The sequence below is a fragment of the Furipterus horrens genome, unplaced genomic scaffold (assembly GCF_987537825.1).
Source record: "Furipterus horrens unplaced genomic scaffold, mFurHor1.1.pri manual_scaffold_4, whole genome shotgun sequence".
Taxonomy (NCBI): Eukaryota; Metazoa; Chordata; class Mammalia; order Chiroptera; family Furipteridae; genus Furipterus; species Furipterus horrens.
The window spans coordinates 151,302,755-151,319,766 of NW_028327174.1; the positions used below are offsets into that span (position 1 = coordinate 151,302,755).

The 17,012-nt window shown below is 39.4% G+C and overlaps 1 protein-coding gene across 1 annotated transcript in view; it reads left to right on the top strand.

The window, feature by feature from the left end:
- Positions 1 to 17,012, top strand: part of GLIS3 (GLIS family zinc finger 3) — a 319,845-nt gene that overhangs the window by 300,783 nt on the left and 2,050 nt on the right. The window lies entirely within an intron of this gene.

Consider the following 17,012-nt stretch of genomic DNA (forward strand, 5'->3'; position numbering starts at 1 on the left):
TATCGGCTGATTTTATCATCAGCAGTCATAATTAGGAATAATTTTTGGTATCAGCCATGATGTTATTAATACTTATATAGCATTAGGGATTGGTGATTAAACCCAGAGAAATTAATTACTCTTATACACTTAATTACTATTGATACAAAATTACCCTGAGAACAGTTTTGCATAACTAGTACTTGATAAATTTAACAAAAGTTAAATTTAGGTGTATATGCGGGTTGCGGTCAGTATTTCAACAAGTTAGGTCTTGTGGGAAGAGTATATGATGGTCTTCATAATCAGAAAACCTGTTTCAGTGATTGATTATGGAATTGACTGAACTACAAATAATCTACATATGTAGTTAAGTATCTGCACACACAAGTACACACATACAGAGATTAAAGCCATATACCAATAAGGATATTAAGATGATTGACTCAACTAACTATAACTAAATTTTAAGTTTCTTCAGGACAGGGACTGGCTCATCCCATAATGCTTTGCACATAGTAAGTGCTTAATAAATGAATGACTGGTAAGAAGGGGACGAGAAAGAGAGAGATTGTGGTTTATGGCTTCTTAGACTGACTGGAGGGTCCAGCCCTTGGCAAAGTTGTAATTTAGAGTCAAATTTTCAAGGCCCCTCTTTTCTGGGCACTTCCTCCTATTTCCATGCCCTTCTCTTTAGATACCCAGTTTTTACAAACTACCTGAGACTTCTCTCTACAGGATATAGGATGATCTAATGATTCTGTGGCACCCCTTCTCATGAGTATCTGCATTTTAAAGGAGGGTACCTGAAATACACCTCGTATTGAATGTCCAGTAGTGAAAGTTGGAGCAGTGGCAGCTCTGTGGAAGAGAGATTTTGAAGCATTTTCTTGTTTCCAAAAGCACTTAAGTTTTCAAAATTTTCACAGCTACTAGCTGACATACCCCCAAATTGGTCATATTATCTCAGAAGAGGAAATTGTGACTTGCCCAAGGTGATACAGGAATAGTAACAGTGAGCTGTAGAAAAAAGTAAAGGAAAAGACTTGGGAGTCAGGCAGATATGCCGAGAATCCCGTGAGGAAGTGATGCAGTGTCCTGAATCTGTGTTTCCTGAATCCAAAGGAGGCCTAGTGGTACTCCTCTTTCTGAGTTGGTGTAAGAATGAGGAAGAATGCCTGACCCACAGAAGACACTCAGTTCACTAGAGCTATCGTCACTGATGTTATTTCTCTACTGTGTACCAGGTACTGTATGTTCTGCATACATCCACTTATGTTGTTTAATCTTTATAATACCATCAATACAAGTATTTTTAAACCACAGCCTCCCAGGTAAGACTGAAAGATTATACACCTTGCCCGCAGTCGCATACCTAGCAAGTATCAGAGCTGGTTTTGTAAGAAGTCTGACTCCAAAGCCTATACTCATTCTTCTTCATGACTGTGCCTGTAGATACAGTACTGTGGAAGTTTATAGTTACTTGGAGATTATCTTTGAGGTTAAGTGTGTAACCATTAAAGATGGAGTTTCTTACAGGGCTAAACTTTGCTGGCAATACAAATAATGTGATTCGTGATTTCCCACCAACCGCTTGATCTTGTGTCTTGGCACAGAGATTGCTGAAAAGTCTTGTCAGACAGTGTGATGAATCCTTACCATGGAATTTCTCATTAATCCTCACAACACTATGAAGAAGCATTATTTACTCGCATTTTACAGAGGAATCTGAATCACTGAAACATTAAGAAACTTGCCCACAATTTCTTCATCTTGAAGTAGTGGAGCTAGAATCTATACCCAGGATGACCTGACAACAGTCTACACTCTTAACCAGTGGTTATGCTGCTACTGTGGCTTTAGGGAAGGGAGTGCCCACTCTCTGATCACCCTCAGTGGGATTACCCCACGGGTGTGTGTGTGTGATGTTTTTATACAAACACTCACACACACACACACATATATATATATGTCTTTGCATACTTTCTTGAGGGCGTATTTCTAAGAGAGATGTTAATCAATAGGTACGCATATTTTAAAGTTGGATAGATCCTCGCATATATTCCTTCCCAAAGGCAATACCAGCTCATATTCTCACCAACAGTGCATTAGAGTTCCCATTTATCTATACTAGACATTGGCAATCATTTTAATTCCTGACAGTTTGTACAGCTAAGTTGTTTTGATTTTTCCTTTGGTTAATAATGTGATTCAGCATCTTCTCATATTTTTATTGTGCACTGAAGGTAACTTACTTATAACAGGGATTAAGTAATAGGAACTACTACTTGGATATTTATATTATCTATTAAGCAGTTTGCCTGTTCTTTCATTCTGCCATTCAAGTTGTGTCATGTGCAACATGATATTCTGTTTTCTTAATTGGAAGTCAAAAACTTATTGAAGAGAAGGAAAATATCCTGAAAATTTCTACACATTGACTATTGTGACTTCTCTGTCAGTTAACTTAAAAACACCTATCGGAAAGTATTTATGAACATTATTACAGATTTAGTGCTTTTGTCATTCTTTTAGGGAAGTAATGGCATTTCTTCCAGAAGCAAATGTTCTGTCAGGTTTATCCTCTAATGAATGTAGCTCTTAAAATCAAGTTAACTATTTTCTTATATCTTCATTTTAGGGACTGCTCAATTGTACTTTTCAAAGGTAAACATATTAATGGCAACCTGTGTCTTGTAATTCTTATATTTTTAGTTGGAATTTTCCTCATTAATATGGTAAGCAATTGATGGTTTAGAAGAAAAAAATGTGAATAGCTGTGGGTGGAGTTTCCTTAAAACAAAGGGGAAAAAAAACCCACACATTAGGAACATCATCTGGGTTACTGGTAAGAAGGCCACTGTGTTAACAAAACAAAACAGCAATAAAACACTAGATCTGACTTGACCTGTGCCCATTCAAATCATCTGGACTCAGACTATGTTACTAAACAATCCCAGTTCTCTTAGAATTTCTAGCTGGTTTACTTACAATTATTAGTGCTCTTTCTGATTTCAGGAGTCTAACCACATTGTTCTGACTAAACTTTCCATTTCATTCTTTTGCAAGGTCTTTGAGAACTAGACTTTATAAGATATAAAAACATTCAGGCATTTTTCTAGATCATGTAAGTGTAACAACCAGCCTCTCCACTCCTTCATTTCTCTACCAAATGCAATCTCATATCACATCCCAAAGTAAAACCTTTACTTCAAGTTCTTAAATTTCCTTATCATTATGGCAGAATGATTTAGGGGCTCTGAATTAGCCAGGTATTTACCCAATGTCTTTTGCATCATGGATCTAGGCTAATGCAGTGTTTTTTATCAGTACCTTTGAGATCAGTCGTCGTCGTCGTCGTCGTCGGCAGCCGTCCGTCTCGAGAGACGATGGTGTAGCTTCTCAAGAGTCTATCTGCACTGCCGAGAATGGCTGTGCAGTCCGACTCGGGAGTGACATGGTATCTGTCTCCTCCCGTGTTGAATCGACATCATGCGATGACGCTGAAGCTACAGAGCCTGGGCAGGGTAATATGGAGGGTCTGCTGTTGCCCATGCAGCAGACCCCCCCTCTCTTCGCAGCTGAAGGGTCCAAGGGAAAGACGGAGTCGTTACAGCTTGGGTTCAGGTGCGCCGCAGGAGTTGCCGGTGTTGACTACAACGTCAAACCGCCTTAGGGACTCCGGCTCCGGATTTTCTGTCGGGGTTTACTCCCTTAGGCTTTCCCCTGAAGAGGTATGCCGCAAGGCAGCGGAGGTTTTTTGGGGTCAGAGTTTTCCTTCTCTGATGTGCCCTGACTGGAAGATCGAACCAGCGACACTTAGCTCGCAGGTCGACGCTCAATCCACTGAGCTAAACCAGCCAGTGCCCTGAGATCAGTACCTACTTTTATATTATGATATGTGTTTTTTAAATTACTCTTAGATAAAAAAGTTATCAGTTCTTGGTAACTATAAAAAAATTTGTAGTAAAATATTTGTTGGATAAATACCTGAATCCTTATTATGACTTCATGAAGAAAGTAGGAAATATATTTCTTCCCCTATTTAGGGATGGAACTCAGAGTAGTTTAAGTTCCCTGACATTGTGATGGTTTCCTAAAAGAACACAAGGTGTTCTGTGGACAAGATGAGTTGTTTCATACCCCTACTCACACTTTTTTCTCTTCAGATTCAGTGGCTTCTCTGGCACCAGCAGAAAAGGGCAGCTTGAAGCAACACAACCCTCCAGGTCAACTGGACAGGCCCAGTCATGTTCTCATCATCTTTGTTTCTTCCTCCATTAAAAAAGAAGTCAGTGAGCTCTGGCCAGGTGGCTTAGTTGATTGGAGTGTCATCCCATACACCAAAAGGTTGTATGGTTAGGGCACATGTGTAGGTTGTGCATTCAATCCCCAGTCAGGACACCTATAGGAGGCAACCGATCAATGTTTCTCTCTTACATTGATGTCTGTCTCTGTGTGTGTGTCTTTCTCTGTCTCCCTTTGTCTCTCAATCTCTCTCTCCCACTCCCTCTCTCTAAAATCAATAAACATATCCTCCGGTAAGGATTTAAAAAAATCAGTGACAGATAGGCAAGTCACTTTATTTTTCTGAAACTGATGGACTATTGCGTATAAGGTTCATAGATCAGAATCTTTGAGCCCAGCTGTGGTCCTCTCACCATCATTATTTTCACCAAAGCCTCTAGCTGTGGGTGTCATTCATTCATTTATTCATTCTCAAATATTCAGCTCCTGTTATGTGCCAGGTCCTGTTTGGATGCTAACTTTACAACAGTAGAGAAAACAGACAAAAGCCTGAGCTTGTATCTAAGGGATGATTCTTGGTAAGCAAAATCTTTAAACTCAACAATGAGAATATTCCTCTTGGTCTACATGTAGGCAGGGAATCATTTGATCTAGTGATTTCCTGTAGCACATTTTGAGGTGTATATTGCACCTCATTCCACTTTGGTGTGGAATGAGATCAAACAAGAAAGGAAGGACCCCGTAGTCTACACACACCTACCAGAGCATGGCCCGTAGGTGGCAGTGGGAGGAAGTCTGTCTAACTAGAGGGATGGAGCAGAGACAGAAGGTCATAAACTGGGTTGTCCGGATTAGTAATCAGTATCCACAAGGCCTAACAAGATAAAAGGTTAAGTTTCCTGGAAGTCACGGAAGGAGATGAGAGGGACCCTGGGATGCAGTGATATTTTTCAGGTTTCACCAGTGCAGTGTACACATTGTTATCTCAGACCCTCTTGTATGGATTTCTGTACTCTTACTTCAAGCCCAATTTTATCTCAATGTAACATTCTCCATAGTAGATTTTAGGGAGGCGTAACAGTTATGTATCAGGGACTTAGAGATGAGGCAGAGGTTCAGTGGGAGAAGTAATCAAACTATTGGGTCCAACTCTTCGAGAGATCAGAATGCTGGAAAAATTGTATAATCATAGACTTGGATTCAGAGAAGCAAGAAGTCACCTAGTTAGTGGAATGGATGTAACGCGGGGGTTAGGTTACAGCTGGATAACAGAAGTCTAGGCCACAAGATCAGTATGGCATCAAAATAAGGCCATTACTTTTGAGTCACTCAAATGAGACCCATGATTTCACCTTGACTAAGACTTATGTATGAGAGAAAGATCTTCTGAGAGTGTAATTCAAGGTCACTTTATTATAGTCATCAAAGCTTTATTGCCAAGAGCCCCGTGGTTGGCAGAAAGGGCTGGGCACCAGCCAAGGGGAAAGGGATGCCCATCAGAAGAGCTCTCCCCTGCTCCATGTCAAATGAAGTCAAAGCTGTTCTGTTTTTTCCTATTAGGATTTTATTTAGAAAACTTTCAGATGATTGAAATCATCTAAAGATGTTCTTAGAGCCTCTCACAGGATTTTATTTCGAAAACTTTCAGATGATTGAAAATTATCTAAAGATGTTCTTAGAGCCTTTCAATCTTTCCTATGAGAAATAGCTGTTAAACATGTACATTTCCAGACCCTTTACCCAGAGATTCTGACTCACTGAGTCTGCCATAGAGCTAGGTGGAACATCCACTATAAAAATCACTGGCCTAGAGCCTGTGTGTAGGACTCCAGGCTCCCTCACCATGGTTGAAACTGTTGACCCATGACTGAAAAAGTAAATACTTTTCAGCTTCTTTCTCCCTTTAGGTCCCCAGGGACGTCCTGTAAATGCAGTACAACCTAAAAGCTATAGAGAACCAGATGGCTCTCACAGACCTCAGGGGAAGCCACAGCACTTCTTTTTAACATCCTTTTAAATCTCTGTCTTAAATCCTCTTCTCTGCCAAACCTTTCTCACAGAGAAGTTTGCTTGGAAGGACAAGGGCAGATAGAATTAAATCTCCATTCTTTGCCATGCTTCCCTTCTTCTGCTTTAGGCCCAAGCAGCCTTGAGTCAAAGGATTGCTTGTGAGCTTTTGTTTTTATTTTATTTTTGCTTTTGAGCTTTATAGAGCAGAGCTCAACACAATCATGGAAAGGTTTTACCTTTGTACTCAGAGAAGGTTGGGTGATAAGTAACACCAGGCCTATAATGAGACAGTGGGAGCTATAATTTTCAGTAAGTTTTACTGTTTGTAAATGATTTTCACACTTATTATTTTATTTGTTATTTGCAGCAACAGAGTAGCTCCTGCTCACAGAGAAATTCCCAACCCATTCTTAGCAACCTTGACTGGTGAGCAAAGTGCTCACTTCACACAGCTGTTGACACAGAATGTCCGAATCCTCCCCTTTCCATTCCAGACATTACATCTGTCTCAGATTTATGAGTTGTGGGGAGTAGTGGGCAGGTGATGGTGTTTGGGTCACAGCTCATAAGCTACTGGGCACTAAGTCCCCTTCCATTTATTTCCTATGCTCCTTCTTCTTCCTACTGTGAGGATTATATCATTATCTCCTTCTTACAAATAAGGATTCATAGTCTCAGAGAAGCTCTGGTTTCCCCAGGGCCACACAGCCAGTAAGGGGCAAAGCTGGCTTTCAAATCCATCTCAAACTCCTCGGGGCTTCTGGTTTTGAGAGACTATTTTATGTAATTTCCAAATGTGCATTATCACTGTCAGGATTCACTGAACCGTTTTACTATAACTGTATATACCCACACATGGCAATTACCAAGACACATTGCAATTAGTTTACTTTGGCAGCTTATCATTTTGAGAATTTGGAAGCCATAGGCCACCACGCATTAGGGTTTTCAGTGGGTTGGGGATATTTAAATGAAAATCAAGTACATCTTTTAACCAAGAGAATTTTACACATGCCTTTCTTCTCACTTTGCTTGTTCCCTTTCTCTTATGCTCCATTTCAGCACCACACTCTACCTACTCCCCTCTCCTTACTTGAACCTTTGCCAACATCAGCAGCAGCCCCTCTCCCTCTTTCCTCACCCCACCCCCTGGAAATGCATATACAGTGCTGAGAATGTGGCTCACAGTGATAAGTGCTGTTGGCAGCTTGCTGCAGACCAGGCGAAACGCTGTGAGGGGCACAAGAGGAGGAGAGCACCCAGAGTGTTTGGAGTGCATCTCACTGTGGCCTGCAAGCTGGCAGCGGAAGCTGCAGGTGAAAATGGCCCCGTCTTGGAGCCAAGTGGACTTTTCTAAGTCGGAGCCCTCAGGCTGCAGCCCATCTGACTGAGGCAAGGGCATCAGGCACTGGCTCCAGGGGTTGGTGTTTGAACCATTGTTATGGGGTGCCTTCAGTACGAATGTGCCCAAGTGGAATGTTAAGCATTATTATTTCCATTATTTTCCTTTTTCTCAGTACAGTAGTTGCTTAAATGTCAGTTGTAAATAGCTCAAGTGCTTTGCAAGCTGGTTCAATTCTCAGCCTGAAGAAAATCTGTCTTCTTAACACAGTCTGTGAGCTGTTCCTACAGTTTCCCCATTTATAGACTCTATTAAAATGAAGAGTCAGTTTCTCCACCCGCTGAGTAGAGTTCTAGCTCGATAAGAACTGGGTGATATTGATGGCCAAGACCAGGAGCCAAGATAAAAGAATGACTATCAAATTTTGGCAATTTCATTTTTAAGAGTAGTATCATTTTATGCTTAAGGATGGTAGGTTATGAGGGAAAAATTGCTTAAGAATAGCTTGTGCACTCTACAGAATCTACAAATACTTTCAAGCTTTTCGTGGTAAAAATAATTGCTGCAATTTACTGAGGGCCTACTGCATGCCAGGGAATGTACTAGATGCTTTTATAAACATTCTAATCTATAGTGTTTTCATACCCTATAAAGTAGGTATTTTAAAAGAAAATGTGGTTCAAGAAGGAAAATAATTTATTCAGCAACACACAGTTGGTTAATGGATCGATCACCCAGGATTCAAACCCAGATCCAAGTTGTTCATGCAATGGATTGAAATAAAATAGTAATGAAATCAGAAAATTGGCCAAAACAAATTTCCAAAGTGTTTGTTCTATTCTTGAGGGATTTTAGAATATTTTAGTGATTAGGTGATTTCATCAATTTTATTAATTAATTTAATATTTTTTCCCAAATGAAAATGTTTGTACTTTATGAAGCATTGCTGTGGCCTGGATAACACTGCCTGTGATCTGGCAATGAGGGACCTCAACAAAAATGGCAAGGCGTTGTTTACCTTGGCACGGTCAATGATCCTAAGCCATAGTAGTCTCTGTGAACTGTATTCGGAAACTTGGTAGCTGTGAGGATTTGGGTAAATTATTTTAACTTCTCAGTTTATTTGTCTATAAATTGGAAACAATACTAATTAACTGAAAAGTTTTTGTAAGGATGATTTTATATGTAAAACACAATTCCTTCTCAGAGCAAATAAGTATTAGTATTTTTTTCCTTCTGACAGTTCTTTGAATGGTTGATATAACACTAACCAAAATGTCCTACAAAAATGCCAAAGCAAGGGGACTGCAAATGAGAAAGCTCTGGACTTAGTGGGAGATTACATGAGGCTGTTTTAGTTCTGCTGTCCATTCGTTTTAAGAGAAAGGCTAGATCCATGAATCATTTCAAATATCTGAATGTTTGGAAGTATTCAAATAGTTGTATAAATTTTCCACTTTTTTCTTATTTGCGTGATATCATATAAACAAAATATTGGTTATAACAGCAAGAGATTCAAAAGTTCATCTGCTTCCATCTCTTCGTCTATAAAACAAGAACATTTCTTTTAGTTACCTTCATACAAGACAGGAATGTCAGATGGCTACCTACGAAGAAATCTTGAGTGTTCTAATACTATGGTACTGGTACCACGGGAGTAAGAAGTGTGTGATTCCGTGGGCCTTTCCCTGGGTAAAATTTTAATGCATAAAATCAGGATAAAAATAACCCCAGAAACCCTGTTGTTAGGGCTTTTAGGAGCTTTCCCAATACATTTACCTTTGTTTTCCTCCTCCATCTCATTGGCTTGTGTCATGGATTACAGAAGGTATTCAAAGGGGGTAGCTCAAGGGCCCCCAGAGAGTCGAGGGGAATCCACAAAGAGCCAGAGAGTGCTGGAAAAGAACAAGTTAGTGAGCCAAGGGAAGTAGGGTGATGTGTCTTCTCATGTGTCCCTGTCCCTGAAGCTCTCTGATTAGAGCCTTGAAGTTCATCACTTGGGCTTATCCATGACCCTGCACATGCAGCATTCATATGGCTGAGGAGCAAAACTCTACACTTCCTAAAGTAACCCACAAAATTATAGTCTCGGCTGACAAATAGAGTTGCAAAGTTCCTAAATACACATCCTTCCTTCCATTTGGCTAGCAAACAACTGTACCACCAAGAAGCTGAGGCACTGCCAGCTCTGCCTCTGCCACTGATATCTGCTGCCCAGGCACAAAGTGATCAGCACCACTCAGCCAGGACTGGGGCTCAGCAGAACTGTGGGACGGCCTCCTTATCGTGCCTGCTCTCACAAGGCGAGGCCCCGCAGAAGGAACCACAGACAGTACTCCTCTTAAAATGTTTTCAGAGCACCCAAACTTCTTTCTTATTAGTTGTTTCTTTCTCTTCCTACCCCAAATGTATTCTGGAGAAAATAGTTACATCTCTATATATCCCTTAAAGAAAATTTGCTTTTAATTTTCATATATAGTATGAAATTATGGTACTTCATTTTTCATTTATATGCTTATCTTTCTTTTTCACTAAAACATAAACTCCGAGAAAGCATGGAGCATGTTTCATTCATCCCTGTGTCTCCAGCACTCAAGTAAGTGCTTAGTAAACTGTTGTTGGGTTAACGAAGGCATCAGAGTTGGAATGCTTATGTTATTAGAAGAATAGGGAAGAAAAAGTGAAGAGTAACATTTAGGGAGTGCTGCCTCTGTGCCAGGCTCATGCTCAGTACTTTCAATGGATCATCTCTTTTAATCCTCTTTAATCTTTGCAGTTACTTCATGAAGCAGATACTGTGAATACCCCCATTTTACAAAAATAGAACAGCAAAATTAAGCACACATCTTAGTGTTTTTTCTGAAAGGTCAAAGGAACAGGGGACTCCTGAGAGATTTGGGCTGTGGCTGAAAATTACAGTGCTTGGCCGGGCTCCCTGAAATGATCACACAGGAGTTGAAGGGTTTTCCCATCTGAAGATACCAAGGGGTCTTGGGAAGGGAATGTTCTGAGCATTATTTCCAAGGACCCTCACAAAGGATCTTGCCAGGCCTGATCAGGCTGTAGTCTGGTTGAGGTCATAGTTCGGGGCAGCCTTCCTGTTGGTCCACATGTAGGCTGTCTGCACACATGGGCAATCTGCATCTATACATGGCCATATTATGGTCTGGGCCGTGCCTACCCCAGGGAAGAATCAGCCTCAATTCTGAATGTTGTCCATCCAGCTCTTTTCCTGGTGCCCAGGTTTGGTGGTGGTTCCCAGTCTCACCATAAAAGAAAACAAGGATTTTGTTTTGCAAAGCCATCTACTACATAAACAAAGCCACTGAGTACACAGCTCCTGACTCAGCACCTTGAAAAGGTACATCCATGTGAGTAAAGAGTTGGGTAGAGCCCCTGTGTTGAATGTTACTCCACCATCATAGCTCATCTGGTGATCATATCAGTGGGCATGGTGACCTAGTCTCACAGTCTGCAAGAAGGTGAGTGACTTGTTTCCTTTTGCTTCTCCTACTTCCAGAAGCGAAAGTGGTTTCTGCAGGAGAGCTGGAATGGCCTGGGAGTTATAAGCTTAAAAGTGCTCGTCAGCCCTCTTCAGGGTTGTAAGTTGGGTGACAGTTACCTACTTACTGATTTTTTTTTTTTTAAATTCTCACCCAAGGACATGCTTCTTGATTTTTAGAGAGAGGGGAAGGGAGGGAGATAAACATCTATGTGAGAAACACTGATCAGTTGCCTCTCACACACACCCCGACTGGGGAATCAAACCCACAACGTTTCTATCTAACAGACAACACTCTAACCAAGTGAGCCACACTGGCCAGGGCTTATAGATACATCTTTTACTACAGTTCCTTCCACAAAGACTAGGTTGGTAAATTTGTAAGTAAAAGATATATGCTTCCTCTCTTGAAGGCCAGGTGTCTAAGAATCATTATCTGGCTTTTGTTTGAATTCCTGGTGGGTCATGTGTTTTTCCTTCCGGAATTTAATCAGAAACATTCCGGAAACAAAGTCTGCTAAACCTGGGAATGCAGATTGCTCTAGATCTGTGCTGTCCAGTACAGTAGCCAGGAATCATATGTGGCTATTTCAATTTGAATTAATGAAAATTAAATTAAATTTGAAAGTCAAATCCCCAATCACACTAGCCACATCTCCAGTGCTCAGTAACCACATGCAGCTACTGTATTGGACAGTGAGATATAAATCATTTCCATCATCACAGGAAGTTCTACTGGATGATACCACCTAGAGAATACCCTTCTCTTATCATAGTTAGTCACAGAAATCTTTTCTCCTCTAACTTCCTCCACTCCCCTTTCACCTTGTGAAGGAAATCCACATCCAGATTCATGGGGCTGCTTTATCATCGTTAGCAGAAGGAATGACCATGGACTCCTGATGTAACCTATCATCATAGAAACATTAGGGACACTATGTGACAAAGTAAAGATGAGAAGATTTTAAGAATGAATTTTAATATGTGAAGCTCATAGACAATGTTAGGGGGGAAAACCGGATACAAAACATTATCTATAACATTCCAGTTTTGTGTGTATATATCTGGCTATATCTAATTGTAGAAATAAAAATAATTTTCCTTTATTTGTTTATACTATTCTCCACTTTATAATTGGTATATTTAATTAAAAATATTTTTATAGTCATAAAAACAAGTCAGTTTTTACTTCCCAAAATTTACAAGAAGAGGAATGATCCCCCTTGACTTTTAGGAGCTGCAGCTTGGGTAGAATCAGTTTATCTGCAAATTCCTCCCCACTCCCACTCCACCCTTGGAGGTAAAATAACTTCTCTCCTCCATCTTTGGAGGTAAAATAACTTCTAAAATGGGGCAGGAGTAGGACAACTAACATTTATTGCCAACATAAATTCATGTGTGCATTCTTATGCTGTTATAAATGTATGTGTTCTCACTCCAACTGCAATATCAATCTTCAAGGACAGGGTATTATCTTCTGTTGCTTTGGTCTCTGCAATAGTACCTTGATCAGCACTTGAAAACTACCACTGACTGACTGACTGACAGATTGGCTGACCTTGCCATTGCTCTTATGTTTTATGCTCATGAGATGTGTTAACATCTTGCCTCATTTTGCTTTGGGTCCGAGAGGTAGTGTTTCTTCCAAATTCACTGTTTGAAATCCAACAGCTGGAATACAGGAGCCATTCATCAAAAAAAAAAAAAAAAAAAAAAATGAGTTAGGCTTTTTCTCAGTTTGTGTGTGTGGCAAGACCCTAATAGAATTTTTATTTTAAATTTTAATTAGTTTTATGGAACTAGCAGTGGGAAGAGAATATGTTCAAGCTCTTTGATTTGAGTAACCACAGTCATCCACACCAGTGTACTTGGCATCTCTAGTAGCTGGCTTCTTAAAGGGAGGGATTTAATAAAGAGGATTTTCTTTCCCTGAGTTGGCTGTGAGAGTGATAAAACATGCTTGCGGGGCCATTCTGGTTTCGACTATTTCTTGTGTCAGCCAAGACACCCACAGGCAGGAATTAGAGTCCACTCTGCCCTCTCACTCAAATCCAGATGGACAGGAGAAACTGGGAAATGGAGCCCAGAATGTTGAACTTCATACTTAACTTCATTGGGTGTATTTCACTGCATCTCACACCTTTTATACTCTTACACATCACAATGCTCAGATGTAGATTGGCACCATATGATATTTCTGCTCTCTCTTAGAAGCATGAAAGAAGATAGGAAAGAAAGAATGAATTGGTTTTCATAAAAGGCAGGTGAAAGTCTCTTATCATTGTACCTGACACACCTGAATCATTAATATCCCTCTTTAGGGAGATGCGGGGTTTAGTGAAAGATATCTTCTCTTCTTGGAAGAGTAGCATTACACTGAGGCATGCTATCAGGGAATTTATGGGAGACAAATTTAAGCATAGCAAGCATAGGGATACATAGCAAATATTGTCTATTTTGCTTAGTGAGAAGACAATGCATTCTAATAAACCATTCATAATGGTTCATGGTAACATTTTTCTCTGGTGGGTATGCCACGATTATGTATGGTTGGCCACCAGGTACCCAAAGTCATGATCAGTTCAAAAAACCTCCTAAACCACAAAGGTGCACATCCCAGGTTCTGGAAACCACTCAAACTTGTTGCTGTTTTGAGCTCGCACTTGTGTGAGTGAAGAAATCAGGATGTGTGTTAATTACTGCAGGGTCTGGGAACCAGCATTAGCAAGAGGTATATATAGCTCAGGTCCCTGAGGGCCAAGAATGTTACAGAGGATTCCACCTGGAAGCTTTACATGAGCCACAGGCCTACTGCTGTGTTCATTCTTATGCTTGGTTGTTGCTGAAGGACTTATTGTCTTTGTGAAAACTTTATTTCTCTTCATAAATGTGTTTTATTTGGGGGAACTGTTATAATGAAATAATTTTATTTTTTATTTTCCTTATTTAACAAATATATATTATATACATTACATTATTAAAATATATATTAATAAACAATTATATTACTGTGTTATGTTATATAACATGTAAATATTCATTTAATTTTCACAATAATTCAGTGAGGTCTATGTTTAACACCATTTTACAAATTGGAAAACTAAAGCACTGAGAGGCTAAGTAATTTAACAAGACTACACACACAATCACTAAGTAATTGAGCTAGGATTTGAACCCAGGAAATCTGGCTCCTGAATATTTGCTCTTCACCACTATTAAAATTCATAAAAATACAAAGAAAAAAAGAAGACAACTATAGATATGTTGCCTTGCAATCTATTCTGTACATAGATTTCCACATAACTGAACTGAGTTTAGTCTCCATATTCAGGTTTGTATCTTGGCTTTTTTCCAACTGAACCTTATAATAGTCTTTCCACACTGTAAAAATTCCTTATAATTATTGTTTTAATGGTTACTTAATATTCTCATCATGTACCTGTACCACTATTTGCTTAACCATTCTCTTATGGTTACCATTTTGACGCTTCAATTTTCTACTCGACAGCTAGCACTATGATGACCATCTGTGTAGAATTTCTTCTGTTCTCTGGACTATACTTTTAGGATACATTCCCAGAAATAAAATTTTTGTATCCAATAGTATGAACACTTTCAGGGTTCTAGATACAGGTTGTCAAATTGTTTTCCAAAAGTCTGTGCAACATTTTGCAGAATGACTTCTTTGCCACTCTGACTCCAGCACTGAGAGTGAATTTTAGAAATCTCTGTCAATGTGATAGGTAGAATATAGTATTTTATCATCGCTTTGATTTTTATTTCTTTGATGGCTAGAGGACTGACAGTTTGTCCATATTGGTTGATCAACTGAGTAATAGAGTGGTCTGTTCAGGTCCTTTGCCCATCTGTCTATTGAGATCATATAGAAGCCTTTGAGTATCAAAAAGAGAAGAGCCAATAATTTTCACCTTTTTCTTCTCCTGCCTTGACATGGAATTTCCTTAGGTGTTCTCCTAGTCTATACTGCCAACATTCATTTAATATTCCCCCCAAACTTTATGTGGATTTTGTTTCTGATTCTATATAAATATACAACTGTGTGTTTATGAAAGATATTATTACCATATTTTCCGCACTATAAGACGCATCTGACCAAAAGACGCACCTAGGTTTAGAGGAGGAAAACAAGAAAAAAAAATTCTGAACCAAATGGTGTACTAAAATATTTAATAAAATATAACAGAATAATATTTTAACCATGTAAAGTGAACAGCAGTCAACAGCAGTATTAAGAACCATCATCACTGTCATTAACAAATGAAGAGAGACTTTAAAGTTCAGGTACTCTTCTAGTTTTCTGGAAACCACAAGAACTCATTATCCCTAGTATCAGAACTTATGAAGCTCAGTTGCTCACAATCACTGATATCACTTTCTTCATTATCTTCATACTGACCAGACGCCCTTAGATTCAGCGGTAAAATGGGACATTTAAACTTCCCTAGGGGTTTTACGTGGGTCCACCACTTCCTCTAACAGATTTCGCCACCGCTGACAGGTCAGGTAATACGCATCACAGTCTATAACGCAATATTTACTCCGTAAGATACACAGACATTTTCCCCCCACTTCTGGGGGGGGGGCGGAAAGTGCGTCTTACGGGGCGAAAAATATGGTACTTATTTTCTACTATGAGTAAGCCCTGGGTATAAACCTGAATCTATCACTCTATCTTGCATCATAAGCTCCAAGAGGGCCAGCCTGTGTCTTTATGGGAAGTTTAACTCATATTCTTTGGTAATGTGTCTAACAACCATAGGGCAGGCCTCCCAGCCAAGGTTAACATGAGCAGTTACATCTTAGAGTACCAATCAGAAATGAGAAGAGTTGTGAGTTGGTAAGCTGGATATGTCAGTGCACCTTAGTTGTATTTAAAGAGCCATAAAAAATCCAAATAGCATCTCCCTATCTGTTGATAGGAGCTCAGTTTTCTTTAACCAAATGTAAAGCTTTCCAGTCCTAAGAAGAGGCCATTCTAGTAGAGGAAGGCACTCAGGACTAGGGCCCAAAATTCATGGATTAGTTCTTTGTTCTCTATCATTTAATATTTGTGCCAGGGACCCTGGAGCACTTCCTCTACTAATCCCCCATTTTTTCCTACCAAAAGCAAAGTAGTGATAGCAATAATAACTGGCATTCATAAAGCACTTTAAAATGTTATATATGGATTTCCTTATCTAATGACTTGCTTAATCTTCACAGTAGCCCAATGACATAGACAGTGACGTTCACATTTTACATTTAAAGAAACACAGTGAAATGGAGTTCCCAGCAGAGCTGCCACTCTCCCTTTAACAAAGTATCAATGAAGATTTCAGTATTGTATTTTTTAAAGTATACTATACGCCAAAGTCCATCGGCCTAAATTTGTCATGAGGCAGAGAGGAAAAAGGAAAATGGAGGTGTTGAACATTGTTTACAAACAAAACAACACACACACACACACACCAAGGATTCCAAGAAAAACTTCATTAAGTGAGAAAAAAATTGAAAGAGAAATGAAACATGATTAGCAAAATGTTAATGATCATTTTAAAATATTAAGAATTTTTTCCACATATTTCTTTATTTTACTATTTGTTTACTTTCAGTTTTGCCATTTATTGTGTAGGTCAACAATACTGATAATTGAGTAAATGGCAGTAATCCAACAATAGGATACTATGTACTTATTCAAAGTAATGAAGGAGATACAAATGTGTATGAATTTATCTGTTAGAAAGACTGGTGAATTTCTTGAGATTTTTATTAAATGTGAAATACCAAATATGGGATAAACGAAGTTAAGGAAGATGCACTCAAAATCTGCTGGGAGAGTCAGGGTAGCAATAGCCTCTGAAAGTCTGGCCTTCAGCCTCCAGGACTCTTTGGAGAGCCTAGGGGAAGTAAGATGCCCTTCAGCTTCAGCCG